At 39.1% G+C, this 26,455-nt stretch overlaps 1 protein-coding gene across 7 annotated transcripts in view; it reads left to right on the top strand.

Moving 5' to 3' along the window:
* Positions 1–26,455, top strand: part of DHRS7B (dehydrogenase/reductase 7B) — a 60,060-nt gene that overhangs the window by 8,051 nt on the left and 25,554 nt on the right. The window contains exon 1 of one of the 7 annotated variants that reach the window (XM_046674890.1): positions 26,161–26,306. The exons of 3 other annotated variants lie outside the window; for them this stretch is intronic. The gene's annotated coding sequence lies outside the window, so the exon portion shown is untranslated. Of the gene's footprint in view, positions 1–26,160; positions 26,307–26,455 lie in introns of those variants that run through there. 3 more of the 7 variants (XM_046674891.1, XM_046674892.1, XM_046674893.1) reach the window with 3 other exon arrangements.

Genomic DNA, 26,455 nt, shown 5'->3' with positions numbered 1-26,455 from the left:
GCAACTGACACCAGGCCAAGGGCGCTGGATCAAGTGAGGAAATGTGAATTCTTAGGAGAAGAAAGTTTCACAATGATCTCGTATCTTTTTCTTCTTCCCATAAACTTGAAATTAAGGATAATTGCTTTTTTCTTTCAACATTTTAAATTTAACTTGGCACAGACAACATCTTTTTTTTTTTTTTAAGATTGGCACCTGAGCTAACAACTGTTGCCAATCTTCCTTTTTTTTCTTTCTCTTCTTCTCCCCAAAGCCCCCCAGTACATGGTGTTTTATTCTAGTTATAGGTCCTTCTGGTTATGCTATGTGGGACACTGCATCAGCATGCCTTGACAAGTGTTTGTGCCTAAGATCCGAACCTGTGAAACCCTGGGCCACTGAAGCAGGGCGTGTGAGTTTAACCACTCGGCCTGGGGCCGGCCCCACAGATAACATCTCACAAGGGATGTCTTTTGAAAGTCCCTGATTGATATGCACTATTTGATGATAAGGCATTCAGATAGGATTTGAGAGACATAATTTCTGTTTGTTTGTTTTTATCAGAGTTTTTATTTCCAGCAGTAGAAAAAATGCTATTAAAAAGTCCTGGTATGGCAGAGTGGAAAGGTTGGCAAAGCTCTTCAAAACCAGCTATAACACAGCACAAAATTGTCGAAAACAACCATTTCAGAAGTCTGGAAATTAACCAAACACATACAAGTTGAGAAGCATTTGTTCATGAAAAACCACTGAATATTAGGTATGACCAAGGGGCGTCTGCGGCCTTCTTGCCTGGGGCTGCTCCCCCTCATCCCCTTAGCTCCGTCAGTGCAGTAGTTCAGCCAGCACAGGGCAGGTGGTGAAGACCAGCAGTCTCAGTGCTGAAGGGGCGAATTGTGTGGAACAAAGGAGACAGCAGAAACGACACCCAGGAGCTTTGTCAATAAGGGTAGTGATCTTGGTGGCAAGTGAGTGGGGAAAGCCAGCAGCTTTGCCAGTCTGAGGTTGTGGCCCTAATTGGGCAAGCGATGGACCAGTCGACTAGCTAGAAATTTGATAGAAATCTGTGAGTAAGACAGCAATAGACAGGCGTGATAAACTCCCACACATCCCCAATGACTGGGAAGCTACACGTATGAGTGTAGTTGACCCGAGAGGGCCCAGACCATGCACATGTCCCGGGATGGCCTTGTGTACATACAGAGGAGATCTTGAGGGTCTGATGGGAAGTAAAAACTGAGCAGGATTTGAAAATTGCCTGAACTTTGGATATGCTTCCTGTTCCATGCACAGGTCCATCTGCAAAGGGTGGAAGCTGTACTTTTTTGAGGAGTTTGGACGCAAACTCTGACATGCAATTGGTTGGCCACTAAGATGTTCAGATATAGAGTTTACCCAGTAGGAATCCGAGCATAAAAATAAGGGGACCGGGGGCCGGCCCGGTGGCACAGCGGTTAAGTTCACATGTTCTGCTTCTCAGTGCCGGGGGTTTGCCTGTTCAGATCCCGGGTGCAGACATGGCATCACTTGGCAAAAGCCATGCTGTGATAGGCGTCCCACATATAAAGTAGACGAAGATGGGCATGGATGTTAGCTCAGGGCTAGTCTTCCTCAGCAAAAAGAGGAGGATTGGCGGCAGATGTTGGGGCTAATCTTCCTCAAAAAAATAAATCATGAATAAAAATAAGAAAAAAACTGAGCAGAGGCATCAATGGCCATTTACTGTGGATGAGACAAAATCCATAGGTTTAGTACAAGCAGGTTACTAAACAAATAAAAAGCCCAGCAAGGATACCAGTCTCCATAAGGGAAAATCAGAATCTGGAGTATTTACAATGTAATATCTAAAATGACCAATATTCAACAAAAGAATTCATAAGACCTGAAGAAACAGGAACTGTGACTTGTACTCGGGGGGAGAAAGCAGTCGAGAGAAGCTGAGTGGCCCAGACGTCGGGCTTAGCAGATGAAGCCTCCAGAACAGCTCTTATAGATGTGTTCAAAGAACTGAGGGAAACCACGTTTAAAGGACTAAAGGAAAGTATGACATTGATTCTACAAACAGATAATCTGAATAAAGAGACAGAGTATATAAAAGACAAACAAGTGGAAACTCTGGAGTTGAAAAGTATAATAAATGAAAATTCTTTAGACACACTCAACAACAGATTTGAGATGGTGAAGGAAAGGATGCGTAAACTTGAAAAAGGTTAATAGACATGATCCGATCGTTCCTGAAGAACAGAGAAAACAAAAGTTGGAGACAAATTAACAGCCTCAGACATCTGTGGAACAACATCAAGTCTACCTGCAGTTGGGAGATCCAGAAGGAGAGAGAATGGGGCAGAAAAAATATTTGAAGAAATAATGTCCAAAAAACCTTCCAATCTGATGAAAAACCCTGTGTTAGTTTCCCATTCCTGCTGTAATAAGTTACCACAAACAGTAGTTTAAACCCCCACAAATTTATCATCTTATAGTGCTGGAGGTCAGAAGTCCTGAAATAAACGTGTCAGCAGGGCTGTGTTCCTTCCCGAGGCTCCAGAGGAGAATCTGTTCACTTGCTTTTTGCAGGTTCTGCAGGCCACTGGCATTCTTTAGCTCGGGCCCCTTCCTCACCTTGTTCCAACTTCTACCCCTTTTGTCACATTTACTGTGTGACTCGACCTTCCTGCCTCCCTCTAGTGAGGACTCTTGTGATTATATTGGACTCACCAGATAATGCAGGATCGTCTCCCCTCTCCAGATCTTTAATGTGGTCAGATCTGCAGAGTCCCTTTTACTGTAGAGGTGAGGTGACACACTCAGAGGTCCAGGGACTAGGACGTGGGCGTCTTTGGGGGCTGTTACTCGGGCTGCCATCAACATTTACATCTGTGTCTAAGAAAGCAACAAATTCCAAGTGGGATAGACACAAAGATTCACAGCTGGATACATCAGAGTAAAACCATTGAAAGCCAAAGATGAAACTTAGAAGCAGTAAGAGGAAAACTCGTCACTTAATGGGGCAACAGCTGTGTGATTAATGGCTGACGTCGTGAAGAGTGGTGTCAGAACTCCCAGTTTCCTGTTCAGCATGTAGGGAGCTTAGATGTCGCCCTCCGTCCTAACAAGTGAAAAGCTGAACAAACTGAAAAGTCAACTGATTCTTATTAGATCTGTCAGCATCGTGAGGCTACAGGGCAAACTGCTGCCCCCAAAATCGCAGAGACAGGCAGATAAAGAGAAGCACAACTTCCTGGAGCAGAAACCTCTGTGGGAACCAGGACTTGAACTGTAAGTAGCAGATTGCTGGAGGCTCAGTATGGACAAGTCTGAGAGGGAGAAACTCCAGAGGGACCCAGTCCAAAGAGGGCCCCACGCTTGTGTGTGTTTTACCTGTGGGAGCTCTGCCAGGCGTTCACAGTGAACATTGGAGAAAAATCCCCTTGTGCTGCTGGTGGGGGGGGGAAGTAACCATTTTGAAATACATCAGAGCATTCTGTTGTTAACAAGGCCCTCCCTCAGGAGAAACGGTTTTACCAGGGCCTCACCCACCTGGGGACGTAGAAATACTCAACTCCAGCTCCCTCTCGCCATCCGGTCTCACCCAAGGAGGGGAAAAAACCTGAAAAGCACTGGGGCATGGGCTCACAGTCCAGGGGCATAGGGGCACCAGAAGACCAAGACCTAATCGTGGAAATGCAGAATGCTTTCCCTACCCCTGCATTGCTGAAGGCCTGTTTACTGCCGTTCTTTTGAACCAGTACATCATGCCTGCCTTTTTTTTTTTTTTTACTGAGGTCATAATAGTTTACATCAATGTGAAATTTCAGTTGTACATTATTTCTTGTCTGTCACCACATAGGTGCTTCCCTTCACCCACCCTGTGCCCACCCCCACCCCCGTTCCCCTGGTAACCACTGAATTGTTCTCTTTGTCCATGTATTTGTTTATATTCCACATGATGTTTGTGTTTCTCAGTCTGGCTTATTTCACTTAGCATAATTCCCTCCAGGTCCATCCATGTTGTTGCAAATGGGATGAGTTTGTCTTTTTTTCCTGGCTGAGTAGTATTCCATTGTGTGTATATATATATACACACACACACACACACCATATCTTCTTTATCCAATCATCAGTCGATGGGCACTTGGATTTCTTCCACGTCTTGGCTATTGTGACTAGTGCAGTGAACATGGGGGTGTATATGTTGCTTTGGATTGTTGATTTCAAGTTGTTTGGGTAGATACCCAGTACTGGAATAGCTGGGTCATATGGTAGTTCTATTTTTAGTTTTTTGAGGGATCTCTGTACTGTTTTCCACAGTGGCTTCACCAGTTTGCATTCCCACCAGCAGAGTATGAGGGTTCCTTTTTCTCCGCAACCTCTCCAACATTTGTTGCTATTAGTTTTAGATATTTTTGTCATTCTAACGGGTGTAAGGTGATATCTTAGTGTAGTTTTGATTTGCATTTCCCTGATGATCAGCGATGATGAGCATCTTTTCATGTGCCTATTGGCCATCAGTATATCTTCTTTGGAGAAATGTCTGTTCATGTCTCCAGACCATTTTTTGATTGGGTTGTTTGATGTTTTGTGGTTGAGTTGCGAGAGTTCTTTATATATTAAGGATATCAAGATATATGGCCTTTATTATGTTGAGGTAATTTCCTTCTATCCCCATTTTGTTAAGAGTTTTTATCATAAATGGCTGTTGGATCTTGTCAGATGCTTTCTCTGCATCAATTAAGATGATCATGTGGTTTTTATTCCTCAATTTGTTGATGTGGTGTATCACGTTGATTGATTTGTGGATGTTGAACCATCCCTGTGTCCCTGGTGTGAATCCCACTTCATCATGGTGTATGATCTTTTTGATGTGTTGCTGTATTCAGGTTGCCAATATTTTTTTGAGGACTTTTGCATCTATGTTCACCAGCAGTATTGGCCTGTAGTTTACGTTTTTTGTGTTGTCCTTGTCAGACTTTGATATCAGAGTGATGTTGGCATCATAGAATGTGTTAGGAAGTGTTCTGTCTTCCCTCATTTTTTGGAATAGCTTGAGAAGGATAGGTATTAAATCCTCTCTGAAAGTTTGGTAGAATTCTCCAGGGAAGCTGTCTTGGTCCTGGGCTTTTATCCTTTGGGATGCTTTTGATTACTGTTTCAATCTCTTTACTTGTGATTGATCTATTCAGATTATCTGTTTCTTCTTGATTCAGCTTTGGGAGGTAGTAAGAGTCTAAGAATTTATCCATTTTCTCTAGGTTATCCATTTTGTAGGCATATAGTTTTTCATAGTATTCTCTTATAATCCGTTGTATTTCTGTGGTGTCTGTTGTTATTTCTCCTCTTTCATTTCTAATTTTGTCTATCTGAGCTTTCCCTTTGTCTTTGTAAGTCTGACTAGGGGTTTGTCAATTTTATTTATCTTCTCAAAGAACCAGCTCTTTGTTTCATTGATCCCTTCTGCTGCCTTTTTTTTCCAATAGCATTTATTTCTGCTGTGATTTTTATTATTTCTCTCCTTCTCTGACTTTGGGCTTTGTTTGTTCTTCTTTCTCTAATTCAGTTAGGTGTAGTTTGAGATTGCTTATTTGGAATTTTTCTTGTTTGTTAAGGTGTGCCTGTATTGCGATTAATTTCCCTCTTAATAAGGCTTTTGGTGCATCCCATATGTGTTTGTTTGGTATGTTATCATTTTCATTTGTGTGCAGAATTTTTTTATTTCTCCTTTACTTTCTTCAGTGATCCATTGCTTGTTCAATAGCCTGTTGTTTAGTCTCCATATCTTTGTCCCTTCCTGAGCTTTTTCTTTTTTCTTTTTTTTTTTTTTTTGAGGAAGATTAGCCCTGAGCTAACTACTGCCAATCTTTCTCTTTTTGCTGAGGAAGACTGACCCTGACCTAACATCCATGCCCATCTTCCTCTACTTTATACATGGGATGCCTACCACAGCATGGCTTTTGCCAAGCGGTGCCATGTCTGCACTCAGGATCCGAACTGACAAACCCCAGGCCGCTGAGAAGCAGAACATGCGAACTTAACCGCTGCACCACTGGGCCAGCCTTATCAGTTTTTTTCTTGTAATTAATTTCTAGCTCTCTAGCATTGTGGTCAGAAAAGATGCTTGTTATTATTTCAATTTTCTTAAATTTATTGAGGCTTGTGTTGTTTCTCAACATGTAGTCTTTCCTTGATAATGTTCCATGTGCACTTGAGAAGAATGTGTATTCTGCTGTTTTTGGATGGAGTGTTCTGTATATGTCTATTAAGTCCAACTGGTTTAGCTTTTCATTTAATTCCACTGTTTCCTTGTTGATTTTCTGTCTGGATGATCTGTCCATTGATGTGTGTGGAGTGTTGATGTCCCCTGCTATTATTGTGTTATTATTAATATCTTCTTTTAAGTTTGTTAATAGTTGCTTTATGAACTTTGGTGCTCCTGTGTTGGGCAGGTAGATATTTATAAGCCTTATTTATTCTTGATGGAGTGTCCCTTTGATCATTATATATTGCCCCCTTTGTCTCTCTTTACCTGTCTTATCTTGAAGTCTAGTTTGTCTGATATAAGTATTGTGATGCCTGCTTTCTTTTGTTTGCCATTAGCTTTGAGTATCGTCTTCCATCCCCTCACTCTGAGCCTGTGTTTGTCATTGGAACTGAGATGTGTTTCCTGGAGGCAGCATATTGCTGGGTCTTGTTCTTTAATCCATCTCGCCACTCTGTGTCTTTTTATTGGAGAATTCAGTCCATTTACGTTTAGGGTGATTATTGATATATAAGGGCTTAATGCTGCCATTTTATGACTCGCTTTCTGGTTCACCTGCATTTCCTTTGTTTCTCGTCCTGTGTGTTTTTGTCTACCCATTGAATTATGTAGTTTCTTATCTGGTGTTTCTTTGTTTTCTCCTTATTTATTCTTTGTGTCTCTGTTCTGCTTTTTTGTTTAGTGGTTACCCTGAGGTTTCTATTCAGAATCTCGTGTATACGATAGTCCATATTCTGATGGATTCTTGTTTCCTTAATCTAAATCAATTCAGTCCCTTTCCTCCTCCCCTCCTAAGTGGTTTTTCTCACATCTTATTCCATCTTGTATTGTGAGTTTGTGGTTAAAATGACAGGATTGTCTTTGTTTTTGGTGTTTTCCTTCCCTTTAGCTTAATGCTGTACTTGAGTATTTGCTATCCTATTCCGATTCTGTCTACCAATTTATCTCCTTACTCTGTGTTTTGTGACCCTTTTCTCCCTTTTTTTTTTCAAGTATGAGAGCCTTCTTGAGGATTTCTTGTGGGGTGGGCGAGGTCTCATGGCTAAGAACTCTCTTAGCTTTTGTTTGTCTGGGAAATTTTTTATTTCTCCATTGTATCTGAAGGATATTTTTCTGGATACAGTATTCTTCGCTGAAAAACTTAATCTTTCAAAGATTTGAATGTGTGATTCCATTCTCTCCTAGCTTGTAAGGTTTCTGCAGAGAAATTAGCTGAAAGCCTGATAGGGGTTGCTTTGTAGGTTATTTTCTTCTGTCTTGCTGCCCTTAGTATTTTCTTTGTCATTCATTTTTGGAGTTTTACTACTATGTGCCTTGCAGTAGGTCTTTCTACGTTGACATATCTAGGAGATCTGGAAGCCTCTTCTCCATGGATTTCCATCTCTTTCCCAAGGTTTGGGAAGTTCTCTGCTATTATTTCTTTGAACACGCTTTCTGCTCCATTCTCCTTTTCTTCTTCTTCTTGAATACCTATAATTCTTATGTTGCATTTCCTAATTGAGTCGGGTATTTCTTCGAGACTTTCTTCATTTCTTTATAGTCTTAGTTCTCTCTCTTCCTCGGTCTGGAGCATTTCAACATGTTTATCTTCGATTATGCTGATATGCTTCTCTATGATGTCCACTCGAGCAAGGAGAGAATCCATATTTTGTTTGATCTCTTCCATTGTGTCTTTCATCTCTAATATTTCTGATTGATTCTTCTTTATAGTTTCAATCCCTTTTGTGAAGTTGCTCCTGAACTCATCACATTGTTTCTCTAGATTGTCTTTTATCTTGTTGAGTTTTTTGATGATAGCTATTTTGAGTTCTCTGTCATTTAGATTACATATTTCTGTGTCCTCTGGACTGAATTCTGGGTACTTGTCATTTTCTCTCTGGTCTGGAGATTTGATATGATTTTTGATATTGCTAGAGGAGGTGGTTTGGTTCTTACACATCCTGATGTTATTTGGTTGCAGTTACCACCTATTTCCACTGGGTGGGAGTCGAGAGCCACATATTCTTAGCCCTCTGCCTTCAGCCAAGATCCCAGGCAGTGGAGTGGGCACAGTGCGGTGGGGGGAGAGGTGCTTTATCCTGCATGCACTCTGGGCTTTCCCATTCTGCTCTCACTGTCTTCTCTCCTGTGGTATTGGCTTGATGAGGTGATCCCCAGGGCTCTTGCCCCAGTAGAGGGCTTCCCTCTAGGCTGCATGCACCCACGGGGTCCTTGATGTTCCCGCAAACGAATGTCCCCTCCCCATTCCTTCCTTCTCGGAGGCCTCCTGCAGTCGCAATCACAGTGTTTAGGGGAGAGAGCACAGATCTCTCCTACCCTGTTCCAGCTCCTCCAAGGGGGCCTCCAGCCTCTCTGCCCTCCAGTGTGTGGCTGTGTGTCTCTTTGACGTTTCTGTGTTGAGTTAGGATCTCCTCTGTTGGAGTATGAATGTCCCTTTTCGTTGTATGTTGGAGGGGAGAGAGTCCTGGGCAAGTCCACTCTGCCATGATGCTGACGTCACTCATGCCTGCCTTTTAACAAAACATTACAAGGCATGCTGACAGGCAAGAAGCACAGTTTGAAGAGACTGAACAAGCGTGAGAACCAGAGTCAGATATGGCAGGGAAGTGGGAATTGCCAGACTAGGAATTTAAAAAAACAACAAAACTAGGATTAATATGATAAAGACTCTAATTGGAAAGTAGACAACGTACAAGAACAGATGGATAATGTAAGCAGAGAGAAGGAAAATTTAGGAAAGGATAAAGAAGAAAAGCTAGAGATGAAAAACACTCTCAGAGAAATGAAGACTGTCTTTGACGGGCTCAGTAGTAGATTGGGCATGACTGAGGAAAGAATCTCTGAGCGTGAGCATATGACAATAGAAACTTCCAAAACTAAAAAACAAAAAGACAGAATATCCAAGAGCTGTGAAACAACTACAATAGATGTAACATATGCACAGTGGAAATACAAGGAGGAAAAGAAAGAACAAAACGGAAGCAATATTTGAAGCAATAGTGATTGAGAATGTCCTCAGATTAATCTGAGAGTCCAAACCACAGATCCAGGAAGCTCAAAAACACCAAGTGAGATAATGCTGCAAAAAACCACACCTAGGCATAACATAGTCAAACTTCGGAAAGTCAGAGATAAGGAAAAAATCCTTGCCACAACCAGAAGGACCCACAACTCAAATATACAACTATGTACTGGGGCATTGGGGGAGAAAAAAGCAGGGGAAAAAAAAAAGATTGGCAACAGTTGTTAGCTCAGGTGCCAATCTTTAAAAAAGAATCCTAAAAGAAGCCAAAAGAAAAAAAAACACCTGAGAGGAGCAAAGATAAGAAATACGTCTGACTTCTCCACAGAAACTATGCAAGCAAAAACAGAGTGGCGTGAAATATTTAAAGTGGTAAGAGAAAAAAGCCTATCAGTGTAGAATTCTGTGCCCTGGGAAATTATCCTTCAAAAGTAAAGGAGAAATAAATACTGTGAGACCAAAAAAAAAAAAATTGAGTAAATTTGTTGCTGGTAGACCTGCCTTGTGAGAAATGTTAAAAGAAGTTCTTCAGAGATAAGCAAAATGATGTAGGTCAGAAACTCAGATCTTCATAAAGAAAGGAAGCGTGTTGGTGAAAGAATAAGTGAAAATAAAATAAAAACTTTTATTTTTCTTATTCTTAATTCACCTAACAGTTCACAATTTGCTCAAAATAATAATTGGAACAATGTATTCAATATATGTCTATGTGTGTGTGTGTAGAATAGAAAAACATTTGTAGTCTATGTGTATACATACCTGCACACATATGTATGCTTATGTGTAAGCAGAATGAATGACAGCAATGATAGGAGAAACGAGAGAAGTGAGTTAGGAGTACTTTGTTACTTGCATTCCCTGTGAAGTGGTGCAGTGTTATTTGAAAGTCGGCTTGGGTTAGTTGTAAATGTAGACTGCATTCTCTAGGGCAACCAGTAAAAAAGTTAAAAAAAGAAGCATAATTGATATACTAAGAAAGGAGAGGAAAATGGAATCATATAAACGCTTAATTAAAACAACAAGAGGTAGAAAAGTGTGGGTGATAAAAACAGGAATGAAGAACAAGGACAACAAACAGAAAACAGTAACAAATATGGTAGATACTAATCTAACTATATCAGTAATCACTGTAAACATAAATGGTCTAAATATGCCAATTAAAAGACAGAGATTGTCAGAGTGGATCAAAAATTAAGACCCAACAATATGTTGTCTACAAGAAACCCACTTTAAATATAAAGACACATATAGATTAAAATAAAGGGATAGGAAAAGATATACCATGCTAACACTAATCAAAAGATGGCAGGAGTAGCTATATTAATTTCAGACAGAGCAGACTTTAGAGTAAGGAAAGTCATCAGGACTAAGGAAGGACATTACATAATGATAAAGGTATCAGTACTCTAAGAAGACATAACATTCCTTAATGTGTGTGCACCTAACAGCAGAGTGTCAACATACATGAGGCAAAAACCGATAGAACTACAAAGAGAAGTAGATGAATCCAGTATTATAATTGGAGACTTCAACACCCCACTATGAGAAATGGACAGATCCAGCAGGCAGATAATCAATAAGGACATATTTGACACAATAATAGTAGGGGACCTCAACACCCCACTCACATCAATGGACAGATCATCCAGACAGAAAATCAACAAGGAAATAGTGGAGCCAAATGAAAAACTAAAACAATTGGACTTAATAGACATATATAGATCACTTCACCCTAAAAGAGCTGAATACACATTCTTCTCAAGTGCACATGGAACATTCTCTAGGATAGACCATATGTTGGGAAACAAGGCAAGCCTCTACAAATTTAAAAAAATTGAAATAATAAGCATCTTCTCAGATCATAGTGCTATAAGGCTAGAAATTAATTACAAGAAAAAAGCTGAGAAAGGCACAAAGATGTGGAGACTAAACAACACACTACTGAACAAGCAATGGATCATTGAAGAAATTAAAGAAGAAATAAAAAAATACCTGGAAACAAATGAAAATGATAGCATGCCATACCAACTCATATGGGATACAGCAAAAGCTGTGTTAAGAGGAAAATTCATCACAATACAGGCACATCTTAACAAACAAGAAAAATCTCAAATAAGCAACCTTAAAGCACACCTAACTGAACTAGAGAAAAAAGAACAAATGAAGCCCAAAGTCAGCAGAAGGAGAGAAATAATAAAAATCAGAGCAGAAATAAATACTATTGAAACGAAAAAGGCAGTAGAAAGGATCAATGAGACAAAGAGCTGGTTTTTTGAGAAGATAAATAAAATTGACAAACCACTAGCCAGACTTACAAAGAAAAAAAGGGAGAAAGCTCAAATAAACAAAATCAGAAATGAGCGAGGAGAAATAACAACAGACTCTGCAGAAATACAACAGATTATAAGAGAATACTACAAAAAACTATATGCCAACAGAATGGATAACCTAGAGGAAATGGATAAATTCTTGGACTCCTACAATCTCCCAAAGCTCACTCAAGAAGAGGCAGACAATTTGAACAGACCAATCACAAGGAAAGAGATTGAAACAGCAATCAAAAACATCCCAAAGAATAAAACCCCAGGACCAGATGGCTTTCCTGGGGAATTCTACCAAACTTTCAGAGAGGATTTAATGCCTATCCTTTTCAAGCTATTCCAAAAAATTAGGGAAGATGGAACACTTCCTAACACATTCTATGAGGCCAACATCACGCTGATACCAAAACCTGACAAGGACACCACGAAAAAAAGAGAACTACAGGCCAATATCACTGATGAACATAGATGCAAAAATTCTAAACAAAATTTTGGCAACCAGAATTCAGCAATTCATCAAAAGAATCAACATCATGATCAGGTGGGATTCATACCAGGGACACAGGGATGGTTCAACATCCACAAATCAATCAACGTGATACACCACATCAACAAACTGAGGAATAAAAACCACATGATCATCTCAATAGATGCAGAGAAGGCATTTGACAAGATCCAACAGCCATTTATGATAAAAACTCTGAACAAAATGGGCATAGAAGGAAACTACCTCAACATAATAAAGGCCATATGCAACAAACCCATAGCCAACATCATACTCAATGGGCAAAAACTGAATGCCTTCCCCCTGAAAACAGGAACGAGACAAGGATGCCCTCTATCACCACTCTTATTTAACATAGTACTGGAGGTCCTGGCCAGAGCAATCAGGCAAGAAAAAGGAATAAAAGGAATCCAAATAGGGAGGTAAGAAGTGAAACTCTCGCTGTTTGCAGACAACGTGATCTTCTATATAGAAAACCCCAAAGAATCCATTGCAAAACTGTTAGAAGTAATCAACAACTACAGCAAAGTTGCAGGGTATAAAATCAATTTGCATAAATCAGTAGCATTTCTATACTCCAGTAATGAACCAACAGAAAAAGAACTCAAGAATACAATACCATTCACAATCACAACAAAAAGAATAAAATACCTTGGGGTAAACTTAACTAAGGAAGTGAAGGACCTATATAATGAAAATTACAAGGCCTTTCTGAGAGAATTGGATGACGACATAAGGAGATGGAAAGACATTCCATGTACATGGATTGGAAGAATAAACATAGTTAAAATGTCCATTCTACCTAAAGCAATCTACAGATTCAACACCATCCCAATCAGAATCCCAATGACATTCTTTACAGAATTAGAACAAAGAATCCTAAAATTCATATGGGGCAACAAAAGACCCCGAATTTCTAAAGCAATCCTGAGAACAAAGAACAAAACGGGAGGCATCACAATCCCTGACTTCAAAACATACTACAAAGCTACAGTAATCAAAACAGCATGGTACTGGTACAAAAGCAGGTGCACAGATCAATGGAACAGAATTGAAAGCCCAGAAATAAAACCCCACATCTATGGACAGCTTATCTTTGACAAAGGAGCTGAGGGCATACAATGGAGAAAAGAAAGTCTTTTCAACAAATGGTGCTGGGAAAACTGGAAAGCCACATGTAAAAGAATGAAAATTGACCATTCTTTTTCACCATTCACCAAAATAAACTCAAAATGGATCAAAGACCTAAAGGTGAGACCTGAAACCATAAGGCTTCTGGAAGAAAACGTAGGCAGTACACTCTTTGACATCAGTATTAAAAGGATCTTTTCGGACACCATGCCTTCTCAGAGAAGGGAAACAATAGAAAGAATAAACAAATGGGACTTCATCAGATTAAAGAGCTTCTTGAAGGCAAATGAAAACAGGATTGAAACAAAAAAACAACCCACTAACTGGGAAAAAATATTTGCAAGTCATATATCTGACAAAGGCTTAATATCCATAATATATAAAGAACTCTCGCAACTCAACAACAAAACATCAAAAAACCCAATCAAAAAATGGGCTGGAGACATGAACAGACATTTCTCCAAAGAAGATATACTGATGGTCAATAGGCACATGGACAAGATGCTCATCATCGCTGATCATCAGGGAAATGCAAATCAAAACTACACTAAGAAAAAAAAAAAAAACTACACTAAGATATCACCTTACATCTGTTAGAATGACAAAAATATCTAAAACTAATAGCAACAAATGTTGGAGAGGTTGCGGAGAAAAAGGAACCCTCATACACTGCTGGTGGGAATGCAAACTTGTGCAGCCACTATGGAAAACAGTATGGAGATTCCTCAAAAAATTAAAAATAGAACTACCATACGATCCAGCCATCCCACTACTGGGTATTTATCCAAAGAGCTTGAAGTCACCAATCCCAAAAGTCCTATGCACCCCAATGTTTATTGCAGCACTGTTTACAATAGCCAAGAGGTGGAAGCAACCTAAGTGCCCAGCAAGAGACGAATGGATAAAGAAGATGTGGTACATATATACAATGGAATACTACTCAGCTGCAAAACAGAACAAAATCATTCCATTTGCAATAACATGGATGGACCTTGAGAGAATTATGTTAAGTGAAATAAGCCAGCGAGAGAAGGACAATCTGTGTATGACTCCACTCATATGAGGAATTTAAAATTATGGATTAAGAACAGTTTAGTGGATACCAGGGGAAAGGTGGGGTGGGGGGTTGGCACAAAGGGTGAAATGGTGCACCTACAACATGACTGACAAACATTAATGTACAACTGAAATTTCACAAGATTGTAACCTATCAATAACTCAATTAAAAAAAAATAAGGACGTATTTGAATTCGACAGCACCATCAATCAACTGGATATAATTGACGTATATAGACCGCTTTGTCCAACAACTGCAGATTACATGTACTTCTTAAGCTCACAGGGAACATTCCCAAGATAGACCACAGTCCAGGCCATAAAACACAGCTTAATAAATTTAAAAGAATAGACATCATACAATGTCTGCTCTCAGACCACAATAAAATTAAAGTAGAAATCAATAACAGAAAGATAGCTGGAAAATCCCCAAATACTTGGAGATTACACAACACACTTCTAAATAACATATGGGTCAAAGACGAAATCTCAAGAGAAATTTTAAAATCTTTTGAACTAAATGAAAATGAAAATGCAACATATCAAAATGTGTGGGATGTAGCAAAAGCTGTACTTAGAAGGAATTATATAGCATTGAATGCATATATTAGAAAAGAAGAAAGATATAAGATCAGTAATTTAAGCTTCCACTTTAGGAAACTAGAAAAAGAAGACCAAGTTAAATCCAAAGCGAGCAGAAGAAAAATAAAAATTAGAGTAGAAATCAATGAAATTGGAAATAAGAAATCAATAAAGAAAATCAACAAAACCAAAAGCTGGTTCTTTGAAGAGATGAATAAAATTGATAAACCTCTAGCCAGGGTAACAGGGAAGAAAAAAAAAAAGACATAAATTACTTATATTAGAAGAGGAAACATTACTGCAGAGCCCAAAGACATGAAAGGACAATAAAAGATTATTATGAACAATTCTATGCCTACAAATTTGAAAATGTAGATGAAATAGACCAATTCTTTGAAAGACACAATCTGTTAAAACTTATAGAAGAAGAAATAGCAATCTGAATATGTCTACATCTATGAAAGAAACAGAATAATTAATAATGTTCTAAAACAGAAAGCACCATGCCTACATAGGTTCACTGGTGAATTCTACTAAATATTTAAGGGAGAAGTTATACCAATTCTTAAAATCTCTTCCAGAAGATAGAAGCAGTGGGAATACTTTCTAACTCATTCGTGAGGCCAGTATGACCCTGGTACCGAAACCAGACAATGACATTACAAGAAAAGAAAACTACAGACCAATATCTGTGATGAACATAGATGGAAAAATCCTCAACAAAATATTAGCACATTGAATCAAACAATGTATAAAAAGAATTATACACTGTGACCAAGTAAAATTTATCCCAGCATGCAAGGCTGGTTGAACATTTAAAAGTCAGTTAATGTAATCTGTCACATTAATAGACTAAAGAAGAGAAATTATATGATCCTATCAATGGATGTAGTAAAAGCATTTGATAAAATTCAATACCCATTCATGATAAGAACTCTCAATAAATTGGGAATAGAATGGAACTTCCTTAATGTGATAAAGAATGTCTACAAACAACCTGCAGCTACATCAGCCTACTTAATGGTGAGAAACTCTAAGCTTTCCTGCTGAGATTAGGAACAAGGCAACAATGTTCCCTCTCACCACTGCTTTCAGCATAATACTGGAAGTCCTAACTAATGCACTAAGATGAGAAAGGGAAATAAAAGGTAGACTATTTGGGAAGGAAGAAGTAAAACTGTCTTTCTTCACAAATGATGTGATTATCTATGTAGAAAACCCAAAAGAATCAGCAGAAAAACTTGCGGAATTAATAAGTGATTATAGCAAGGTTGCAGGATACAAAGTTAATATATAAAAGTCAATTGCTTTCCTATATACCAGCAATGAGCAAGAGGAATTTGAAATTAAAAACACAATATCATTTATGTTAGCATTCCCCTCCATGAAGTACTTAAGTAGAAATCTAACAAAATACGTACAAGATGTGTATGAGGAAAACGACAAAACTCTGATAAATGAAATAGAAGAGGAACAAGATAATTGGAGAGATACTCTATGTACATGGATGGAACGGCTCAATATTGTCGAGTTACCAGTTCTTCCCAACTTGATCCATAGATTCAATATAATGTCAGTAAAAATTCCAGGCAAGCACTGACAAACGGACTCTGAAGTTTGTAAGGAGAGGCAAGAGGCCCAGAATAGCCAACTCAATATTGAAGGAGAAAAACAAAGTTGGAAGATGACACTACCTGACTTCAAGACTTACTGTAAAGCTACAGGAATCATGATAGTGTTGTGCTGGTGAAAGAATGGATCAATGGAGCAGAATAGAGACCCCACACAGACCCACATAAATACAGTCAACTGATTGTTGGCAAAGGAGCAAAGGCAATAGAATGGAGCAAAGATAGTCTTTTCAACAAATGGTGCTGGGCCACACATCCACATCCAAAAAAAAAAATGAATCTAGACACAGACTTCATACCCTTCACAAAAATTAACTCCAACTGGATCACAGACCTAAATGTAAAACACAAAGCTATGAAACTTGTAGAAGATAATGTAGGAAAAGACCTAGATGACCTTGGGTATGGTTATACCCTTTTGGATATGACACCAAAAACCATGAAAGAAATAATTGATAACCTGAACTTCATTAAAATTAAAAACTTCTGCTCTGCAAAAAACAGTGTCAAGAAAATGAGAAAACAAGCCACAGACTGGGAGAAAATATTTGCAAATGACACATCTGATCAAGGACTGCTAGCCAAAATATGCAAAGAACTTTTAAAACTCATAATAAGAAAATGAACAACTCGATTAAAATATGGGCAAATGACCTGAACAGACACCTCAGCACAGAAGATATACAGATGGCAAGAAAACATGAGAAGTTGTTCACGTAATATGTCACTAGAGAATTGCAGATTAAAACAACAGTGAGGGCCGGCTCCGTGGCCGAGTGGTTAAGTTCGCGTGCTCCACTGCGGAGGCCCAGGGTTCGGATCCTGGGCGTGGACAGGGCACCGCTCATCAGGCCACGTTGAGGCGTCGTCTCACATCCCACAACTAGAAGGACCTGCAACTAAGATATACAGCTGTGGGCGGGGGGGGGGGGGGGGGGGGGGGGGGGAAAAAAGAGAAAAAAAAAAAAGATTGGCATCAGTTGTTAGCCGAGGTGCCAATCCTAAAAAAAAAAAAAGAAAAGAAAAACAGTGAGATACAAGTACTCACCTGTTACCATGGCCAACAACCAAACACTGACAACGCCAAACGTTGGCGAGGATGTGGAGCAGCAGGAAGTCAGATTTATTGCTGGTAGGAATGCAAAATGTCACAGCCCCTTAGAAGACAGTTTGGCAGTTCTTACAAAATTAAACATACTCTTACTGTATGATCTAGCACTTGCACTCCTTGGTGTTTACCTGGGTAAACTGAAAACTATGTCCACACAAAAACCTACAAATGGATATTTTTAGCAGCTTGATTCATAACTGCCAAAACCTGGAAGCAACCCAGATGCCCTTCAGTAGGTGGCTAGGTAATTAGTGTGGTACATCCAGGAGTGTGATAGATGTTTTTTGTGGTACAAAGCAATGTTATTCAGTGCTAAAGGGAAATGAACTATCAACCTGTGAAAAGACATGGAGGAACCTTAAATGCATGTGACTACGTGAAAGAAGCCAGTCTGAAAAGGTTACATGCTGTATGTTTCTAACTACAGGTTTCCCCCACTATCCGAAAATAGAGTGTTCCTATGAACCCTTTTGTAAGCTGAAATGGCATAAAGGAAAGAAGAAATTTTTGCTTTTCCTCTTTCTTTGTAAAAGGAAAAATCCTCTTCGGATTTCTTTCAGTTACCAAAAACAGGTACTAATGTACATCTTTCAAGTGGTGTCACGTGAACTTTCAGAAAGTGGGGATATCTGTGTACACCATTCTGGGAAAGGCAGAACTGTGGGGATGGTAGAAAGATCAGTGGTTGCCGGGAGCTAGGGAGGAGGAAGCGATGAACAGCAAAGCATAGAGGATATTTAGGGCAGTGAAACTATTCCATATGATACGACAATGGTGGACACATGTCATTATGCATTTTTCAAAACCCACAGAATGTGCACCAACAGGGAACCTGAGTGTCAGCCATGGACTTTGGATGATAGTGATGTGTCCATGTAGGTTCGTTGACTGGAACCAATGTCGCCCTGTGATGGGCGATGTGGATAGTAGGGAAGTTGTGCATGTGTCGGGGAGGGGACATATGGGAACTCTGCTTTCCTCTCAGTTTTACTTTGAACCTGAAATTGCTCTAAAAATTAAAGTTTATTAATTAAATAATTGAAAAAACAATGGTGGCCACAAAGCAGTGGAATTATATACTCAAAGAAAAACTGTCAACCCAAAATTCTGTATTAAATTCTATATTTAAAACTATCCTTCAAAAGTGAAAGTAAAATAAAGATATCCCCATATAAATAAAGACTGAGGTAACCTATTGGTTACAAACTTACTTTCAAGAAATACCAAAGGAAGTCCTTTCTGCCAAAAGGAAATGACCCCAGACTGTGTCTTGTATCCACAGGTAGAAATAAAGAGCACTGGAAATGGTTAATTTGTGGGTAGCTGTAAAAGACTGTATAAATACGTTTTGCTCTTTTCTTGTCTTTTGTAAAAGTCCTAAGATTGTGTTAAATCAGTAATTATAACACCATTTGATAGTGCTATATATGATCAATGTGTAGATATAATATGTATGACGGTGAATTCACTAAAGGAGAAGCAGTTGGCCAGAATGGGATGTTTGACATGAAGGTTATAAAGGGTGGCTGTTATTGGTGATGATGAGGTCGTGTGTGTGACTGTGGGAGTGAGTGGCTGGAGTAGGGTGGAAACAAGACAGTGGAGGACAGGCGGTCACAGAACTGAGAGGCATAGGTAGGAGCACCCCTGCGGATATGGAATGGCCAAGGATTATGGTGACAGGAAATGTGCTGGAGAGAGTGACAGTGAGTCGGTAGCTGAAAATCTCACTGATGGCGGGGGTGACCAAGAGGAAAGCAGATCATCACAAGGAGGGGCAGGCTGATGTAGGCTGACAGGAGCGTCCCAGCGGAGTGGCTTTAGGGAGCAGGAGGGGAGAGTAATAGTGAGGACCCCACGGCGCTCTGTTACGGAACAGTCCTTAGTGACTTCTTCAAATGCAGTTTGAAAAGAGAGCCCTGTGCTCTGCCAGTAACAATGGTGAATATATGAAAGACATCTTCAGTTTAAGGTTGTTTTTCTTTTAATATAGACTCTGAAATTTGCCAATAGTTTTTTTAAGCCTGAAAAGTCTCTGAGAGAGAAATAAGGGGAAAAAAGTTATGTATGGGGATAAGCGGGTGACAAATAGACTGACTGCTTCTGGGCCGTCCTGAGAGGAGCCGTGTCCTCGGGGAGCTGTTTGCTGGGTCGCTGGGAAGAGCGCTCGAAGGCACTCGGTAGGCTATTATTAAATGCAAACTGAGACGCTGGCTGTGGAAAACCCTCTCAGGTTGTCATGCTTTCCTTTTCCTTCCGTCCCTGCAGTGTGTGAAATTCCCTCCTGTTTGTTTCCTGGCATCATGTCAGTGTACTACAAGTTTCAAGTAGAAGCAATATAAAAGTTGCTTGAGAGTCAAGGGCATTTTCTACTGAAATTTCACAAGAGTGTTTTTCAGTTCTAAAAATAAGTTGAAATTCAGGGTGAACCATCATCCTAAATAAATTACAGTAGGGTGGATTGTCCGAGAGAGAGGGACAGGGCAGAGGCAGATGGCATATACAAACCCGCAAGGAAACTGAGGCGGCACCTTGTTAGACTGTAAAATCATCTGATTTTAACCATGAGCCTACTTGAAATTAGACAGCATTTAATGTTTAATCCTTTGTGAATAACATACTTGTTTTTTTTCTTTCTTTGTGATAAAATACACATAATATAAAACCAGTTCAGTGGTATTAAATACATTCATAATTTTGTGCCACCATCACTACCGGCTCAGAACTCTTTTCATCTAGCAAAACTGAAACTCTGTATCCATTAAGAAATCACTCCCTCCCCCTCGCCACCCCCACTCTACTGTCTGTCTCTGTGACTTTGACGATCTAGGTGCCTCATATAAGTGGATCATACAGTGTTTGTCCCATTGTGACAGGCTTCCTTCACTCAGCATGATGTCCTCAAGGTTCATCCATGTTAGAGCAGGTGTCAGCATTTTCTTCCTTTTTAAGGCCGAATAATATTCCATTGTATGTTTATAACACATTTTACTTATCCATTCATTGGCTGATGGACCCATAGGTTGCTTCCATGTTTTATCTTCTGTGAATAATGCTGTTATGAACATAGGTGTACAGATATCTCTTTGAGACCCTGCCTTCGATTCTTTCAAATATATACCCAGCAGTGGAATTGCTGTATCATGTGGTAATTCTATTTTTAACTTTTTAGGGGCCTTCATACTGTTTTTTCAGTGGCTATACCATTTTACATTCCCATCCACAGTGCGCAAGCGTTCCAATTTCTCCACATTTTCACCAACATTTGTTATTTTCTGTGTGTGTGTATTTTAAAAAAATTTTTTGTTGAGGAAGATTCACCCTGAGCTAACATCACTGCTAATCTTCCTCTTTTTGTATGTGAGCTGCTGCCACAGCATGGCCACTGACAGATGAGTGGTGTAGGTCCACACCTGGGAACTGAACCTGGGCTGTCAAGCAGAGTGTGATGAACTTAACCACTAGGCCACTCGGGCTGACCCTTTTTTTTTTTTATGGTAGGCATCCTAATTGGTGTGAGGTGGTACCTCACTGTAGTTTTCATTTGCATTTCACTAATGACTAGTGATGTTGAGCATCTTTTCCTGTTCTTATTGGCTATTTGTATATCTTTTGAGAAATGTCTGTTCAAGTCCTTTGTTCATTTTTGAATCAGGTTTTTTTTTTTGTTTCTGAGTTTTAGGAGTTTTCTGTATAGTCTGGATATTGATCCCTTATCAGATATATGATTTGCAAATATCTTCTCCCATTCTGTTGGTTGCCTTTTTACTCTGTGGATAGTGTCTTTTAATGCACAAAATTTGGAAATTCTCATGAAGTCCAGTTTGTCTGGTTTTTGTTTTGTTGCCTGTGCCTTTGGATCATATCCAAGAAAACATTGCCAAGTCCGATGTTGTAAAACTTTTTGCCCTATATTTTCTTCTAAGAGTTTCATTGTTTGAGGTCCTACATTTAGGTCCTTGATCCATTCAGAGTTAATTTTTGTATACAGTAAGAGTCCAGCGTCACTCTTTTTGCGTGTGGATCCCCAGTTTTCCCAGCACCACTTGTTGAAGAGACTATCCCTAATAAACGCTGTTGGCGCCCTTGTCAAAAATCGTTTGACTGTATATGCGAGGGTTTATTTCTGGGCTCTCTGTTCTATTCCACTGATCTGTATGTCTGTCTTTATGCCAATGTCACAGTGTTTTGATGACTAACTTTGCAGTAAGTTTTGAAATCAGGAAGTGTGAGTTTTCAAGATTGTTCTGGCTGTTTGAGGAACTTTGAGATTGCGTTTGAATTTTAGGATGGGTTTTTCTATTTCTACAAAAGACATCATTGGGATTTTGATAGGGATTGCATTGAATCTATACATCACTTTGGATAGTATTGACATTTTAATAATATTACTAATTATTACTATTAATAAATTAATAATTTTAAGTGTCCCACTCCATGAATATGGAATGCATTTCCATTTATTTGTCTTGTTTAATTTCTTTCAGCAATATTTTTTAGTTTTCATCATACAAGTCTTCGCCTCCTTGGTTAAGTGAATTCTTAAATATTTCTTTTAGCTGTTACTGTAAATGGAATTGTTTTGTAATTTCCTTTTCAAATTGTTCATTGTGTATAGAAATGCAACTTATTTCTGTGTATCCTGCTACTTTGCTGAATTCATTTATTAGTTCTAATAGCTTTTTTGTGGTGTCTTTCTGGTTTCTTACATATAAGATCATAGAATCTGTGAACAGAGGTAATTTTACTTCTTCCTTTGCAAATTAGTTGCTGGTTTTCTTCTTGCCTAATCGCTCTGTCTAGAACTTCCAGTACTGTGTTGAATAGAAGTAGTGAAAGTGGGCATCCGTGCCTTGTACCTGATTTTAGAGGAAAAGCTTTCAGTCTTTCACCATTGAGTGTGACCGCTGTGGGTTTTTCATGTATGTCTCTTATTATGTTGAGGTAATTTCCTTCTACAGTCACGTGCTGCATAACGATGTGTTGGTCAAGGATGGACTGCATATTCAACAGTGGCCCCATAAGATTAGCGCCATAGAGCCTAGACGTGGAGTAGGCTACACCAACCAGGTTTGTGTAACTACACTCTATGATGTTCACACAATGATGAAATCACCTAACGATGTTTTTCTCACAACGTCTTTGTTGTTAAGTGATGCATGACTGTATTTCTGTTTTGTTGAGTGTTTTTATCAGTGAAAGGTGTTAAATTTTGTCACATGCTTTTTCTGCATCAGTTTAGATGACTGTGTGTTTTTTCCTTCAGTTGATGCCAGTATATTACATTGATTAATTTTCGTATGTTGAACCATCCTTGTATTCTAGGAACAAATCACACTTGGTCATAATGTATGATTCTTTTAATTTGCTGCTGAATTCGATTTCTTAGTATTTCGTTGAGGATTTTGTGTCAGCGTTCAAAAGGGATAACTTTTTGGTCTGTAGTTTTCTTACAGTGTCTTTTTCTTGGCGTCAGGGTAACACTGGTCTCATGGAATGAGTTAGGAAGTGTTCTCTTCAGTTTTGGGGGAAAGTTTAAGAAGGATTGGCATGAATTCTTTAAATGTTTGTTAGAATTTCACCAGTGACCATCAGGTCCAGGGCTGTTCTTTGTTGGGAGGTTTTTGATTCCTCATTCAATCTCCTTACTAGTTATAGGTCTATCCAGATTTTCTGTTTCTTAGTGACTTAGTCTTGGTAGGTTTTGTGTTTCTAGGAATTTATTCATTTCACGCAGGTTATACAATTTATTGGCGTACAGTTATAGTGCTCTCTTATAATCCTTTTTGTTTCTGTAGAATCGGTAGTAATAGCCTCATTTTCTTTTCTGATCTTAGTAATTTGAGTCTCCTCTCTTTTTTTTCTTAGTCCATCTAGTTAAAGTTTTGTCCATTTTCGTGATCTTTTCAAAACACCAACTTTTGGTTTCATTGATTTTTCTCCATCGTTTTTCTGTTCTCCATTCCATTTATCTCTGCTCTAATCTTTATTATTTTCTTCCTTATGCTAGCTTTGGCTTTAGTTTGTTCTTTTTCTAGTTTCTTAAGTTATAAAGTTAGGTTGTTGATTTGAGATCTTCTGTTTTTATAATGTAAGCATTTATAGCTATATATTTCTCCCATAGCACTGCTTTTTTGTATCTCATGTTGTGGTATATTGTGTTTTTGTTTTAATTTACCTGTAAGTTCTAATATTCCTTGTGATTTCTTCTTTATTCCATTGGTGGTTTAATAGTGTGTCTTTTAATTTACATAAAGTGTGAATTTTTCAGTTTTACTTTTCGTCTCTAACTTCATCCCATCGTGGTTGCAGAAGGTACCTTGTGTCATATCTATCCTTTAATACTGAAACTGATTTGAGACTTACCTTGTGGCCTTGTGTGTGGTGTATCCTGCAGATTGTCCCCTGTGCACTTGAGAACAATGTGTATGCCCGGGTTGCTGGGTGGAGGTTTCTGCATGTCTGTTACACCTGGTTGGTTTATTCCGTCAAGTCCTCTGTTTCCTTGCTTGTCTTGCGTCTGGTTAATCTATCCTTTATTGTGAGTAGGGAATTGAAGTCTTCAATTCTTACTGTAGAGCTGTCTATTTCTCCTTGAATTCTGTCAGTTTTTGCTTCATATATTTAAAATCCATTTTGTCTGATAGTAGTGTAGCCACGCCTGCTCTTTTTTTCGCCCTTGCTGTCTCTTACTATTTGCCAAGAGTATCCTTCTCCATCCTTTCACTTTCAACTTGTTTGTGTCTTTGGATCTCAAGTGAGTCTCTTGTCGATGGCGTATGAATGCCGAACATGTTGAATCATGTGTTTTGATCTCTTCTCCCAAATTCTGTCCTTTGATTGGCGAGTTTAATCCAGTTACTTATAAAGGTAATTACTGTGGAAGGACTTAGTTCTGTAATTGTGCTATTTGTTTTCTCTATGCCTGATAGCTTTTTTGTCCGTCATTTCCTGCGTTACTGTCTTCTGTTGTTTTAGTTGATTTTTTTGTAATGAAATGTTTTGATTCCCTCTTCATTTTCTTTTCTGTATTACACTACAGCTATTTTCTTTGTAGTTACCATCAGGATTACATTTAACATCCTAAAGTTATAACAATCTAATTCGAATTTATATCAACTTAACTTTAATAACAGACAAAAACTCTACTCCTTTATAGGTCTGTCACCACCTCTTTTGGTTGTTGATGACACAAAATAACATCTGTATACATTGTGGGCCCAAGAGCCTAAACTAATAATTATTTTCAATAAATTAATCTCCTAAATTATGTAGGAAACAAGATTTGGAGTTACCAACCAAAGTTACAATAATACTAGCTTTTAGACTAAAACTTGCTTTTTTAAACATGTATTAGTCTCTTAAATCATGTAGAAAACAGAAAGTTGAGTTACAGCCATTTTATAATAATTCAGTTTTTGTAATTGTGCATTATTCGCCTTTATTGAGGCCTTTATTTCTCCCTCTGGCTTTGAGATACTGCCCTGTGTCCTTTCACCTCACCCACGGGACTCCGTGAGCACTTCCTGTGAGGCAGGTCTAGTGATAAACTCTCAGCTTTTGTTGATCTGGGAACGTGTCAATTTCTCCCTCACTATCAAAGGACAGCTTTGCCAGACGTAGGATTCTTGGTGGACAGTGTTTCCTTTAGCACTTTAATATATCAGCCCTTTGCTTTCCGGCCTCCAAAGTCTGTGTGAGAAATCTGTTTATAATCTCACTGCAGATCCCTTGTGTGTGATGAGTCACGTGTGTCCGGCAGCTTTCCAGCTCCTCTCTCCATCTTTGCCTTTAGAAAGTCTGATTATGCTGTGTCTCAGTGGGGCACCGTTTGAGTACACGTCACCTGGAGTTCATAGCTTTCATCAAAGTGGGGAAGTTTTCAGCTGCTATTTCTTCAGATATACTCCTTGCCTCTTCTCTCTTCTCGAGACTTAAGTGCAGCTGTTGGTCTGATATGTCCCATAGGTCCTTATGCTCTGTTCACTCTTCTCCACCTTCTTCCAGTGATTTCCATTGTCCGGTCTTCAAGTTGGTTGATTCTTCTGCCTGCTCAAATCTGCCTTTGAATCCCTCTAGTGAATTTTTCATTTCAGTTACTGTTCTTTTCAGCTCCAGTATTTCCTTTTGGTTTCTTTTTAGGTTTTCTGTCTCATTATTGATATTTCCCTTTTTTTGTACATTATTTTCTTGACTTTCTTTTTATCTTTCATTAGTTTTTTGAGCATCTTTAGACAGTTGTGTTAATATTTTTGTCAGGTGGATCCACCTTCAGGTCTTTTTCAGTCACAGTTTCTATTGGTTTATTTTCTCCTTTGGATGGGCCATAGTTTCCTATTTATTTGTATGCCTTTTTTTTTTTTTTAAGGAAGATTAGCCCTGAGCTAACTGCTGCCAAGCCTCCTCTTTTTGCTGATGAAGACTGGCCCTGACGTCACATCCGTGCCCATCTTTCTCTACTTTATATGTGGGACACCTACCACAGCATGGCTTGCCAAGTGGTGCCATGTCCGCATCCGGGATCCCAACCGCTGAATCCCAGGCCGCCAAAGCAGAACGTGTGAACTTAACTGCTGCACCACCAGGCCGGCCCCTTATTTGCTTATCTTTTTTATTGTTTGTCTCTCCCATTGATATGTCATCTCCATGAGCCCAGTGATTTATTATTTCCTGTTTTGCTCACTGTACCCCAGAGCCTGGAAGAATTGACACACAGTAGGTGCTCAGTCATTATCTGTTGAATGACTCTGCACTGTAGCAGCGGTAGTGGGTGACTGTGCTCCATCGTGAATGTGAGGAGAGAGAGGCACTGTGCTCCATGCCTGAGTCTCTGCAGTGGGTGCCCGTGTGTGGAGAGAGAGGCT

This window comes from Equus quagga, chromosome 11, assembly GCF_021613505.1.
Source record: "Equus quagga isolate Etosha38 chromosome 11, UCLA_HA_Equagga_1.0, whole genome shotgun sequence".
NCBI lineage: Eukaryota > Metazoa > Chordata > Mammalia > Perissodactyla > Equidae > Equus > Equus quagga.
This window is presented reverse-complemented; position numbering and strand designations above follow the sequence as displayed.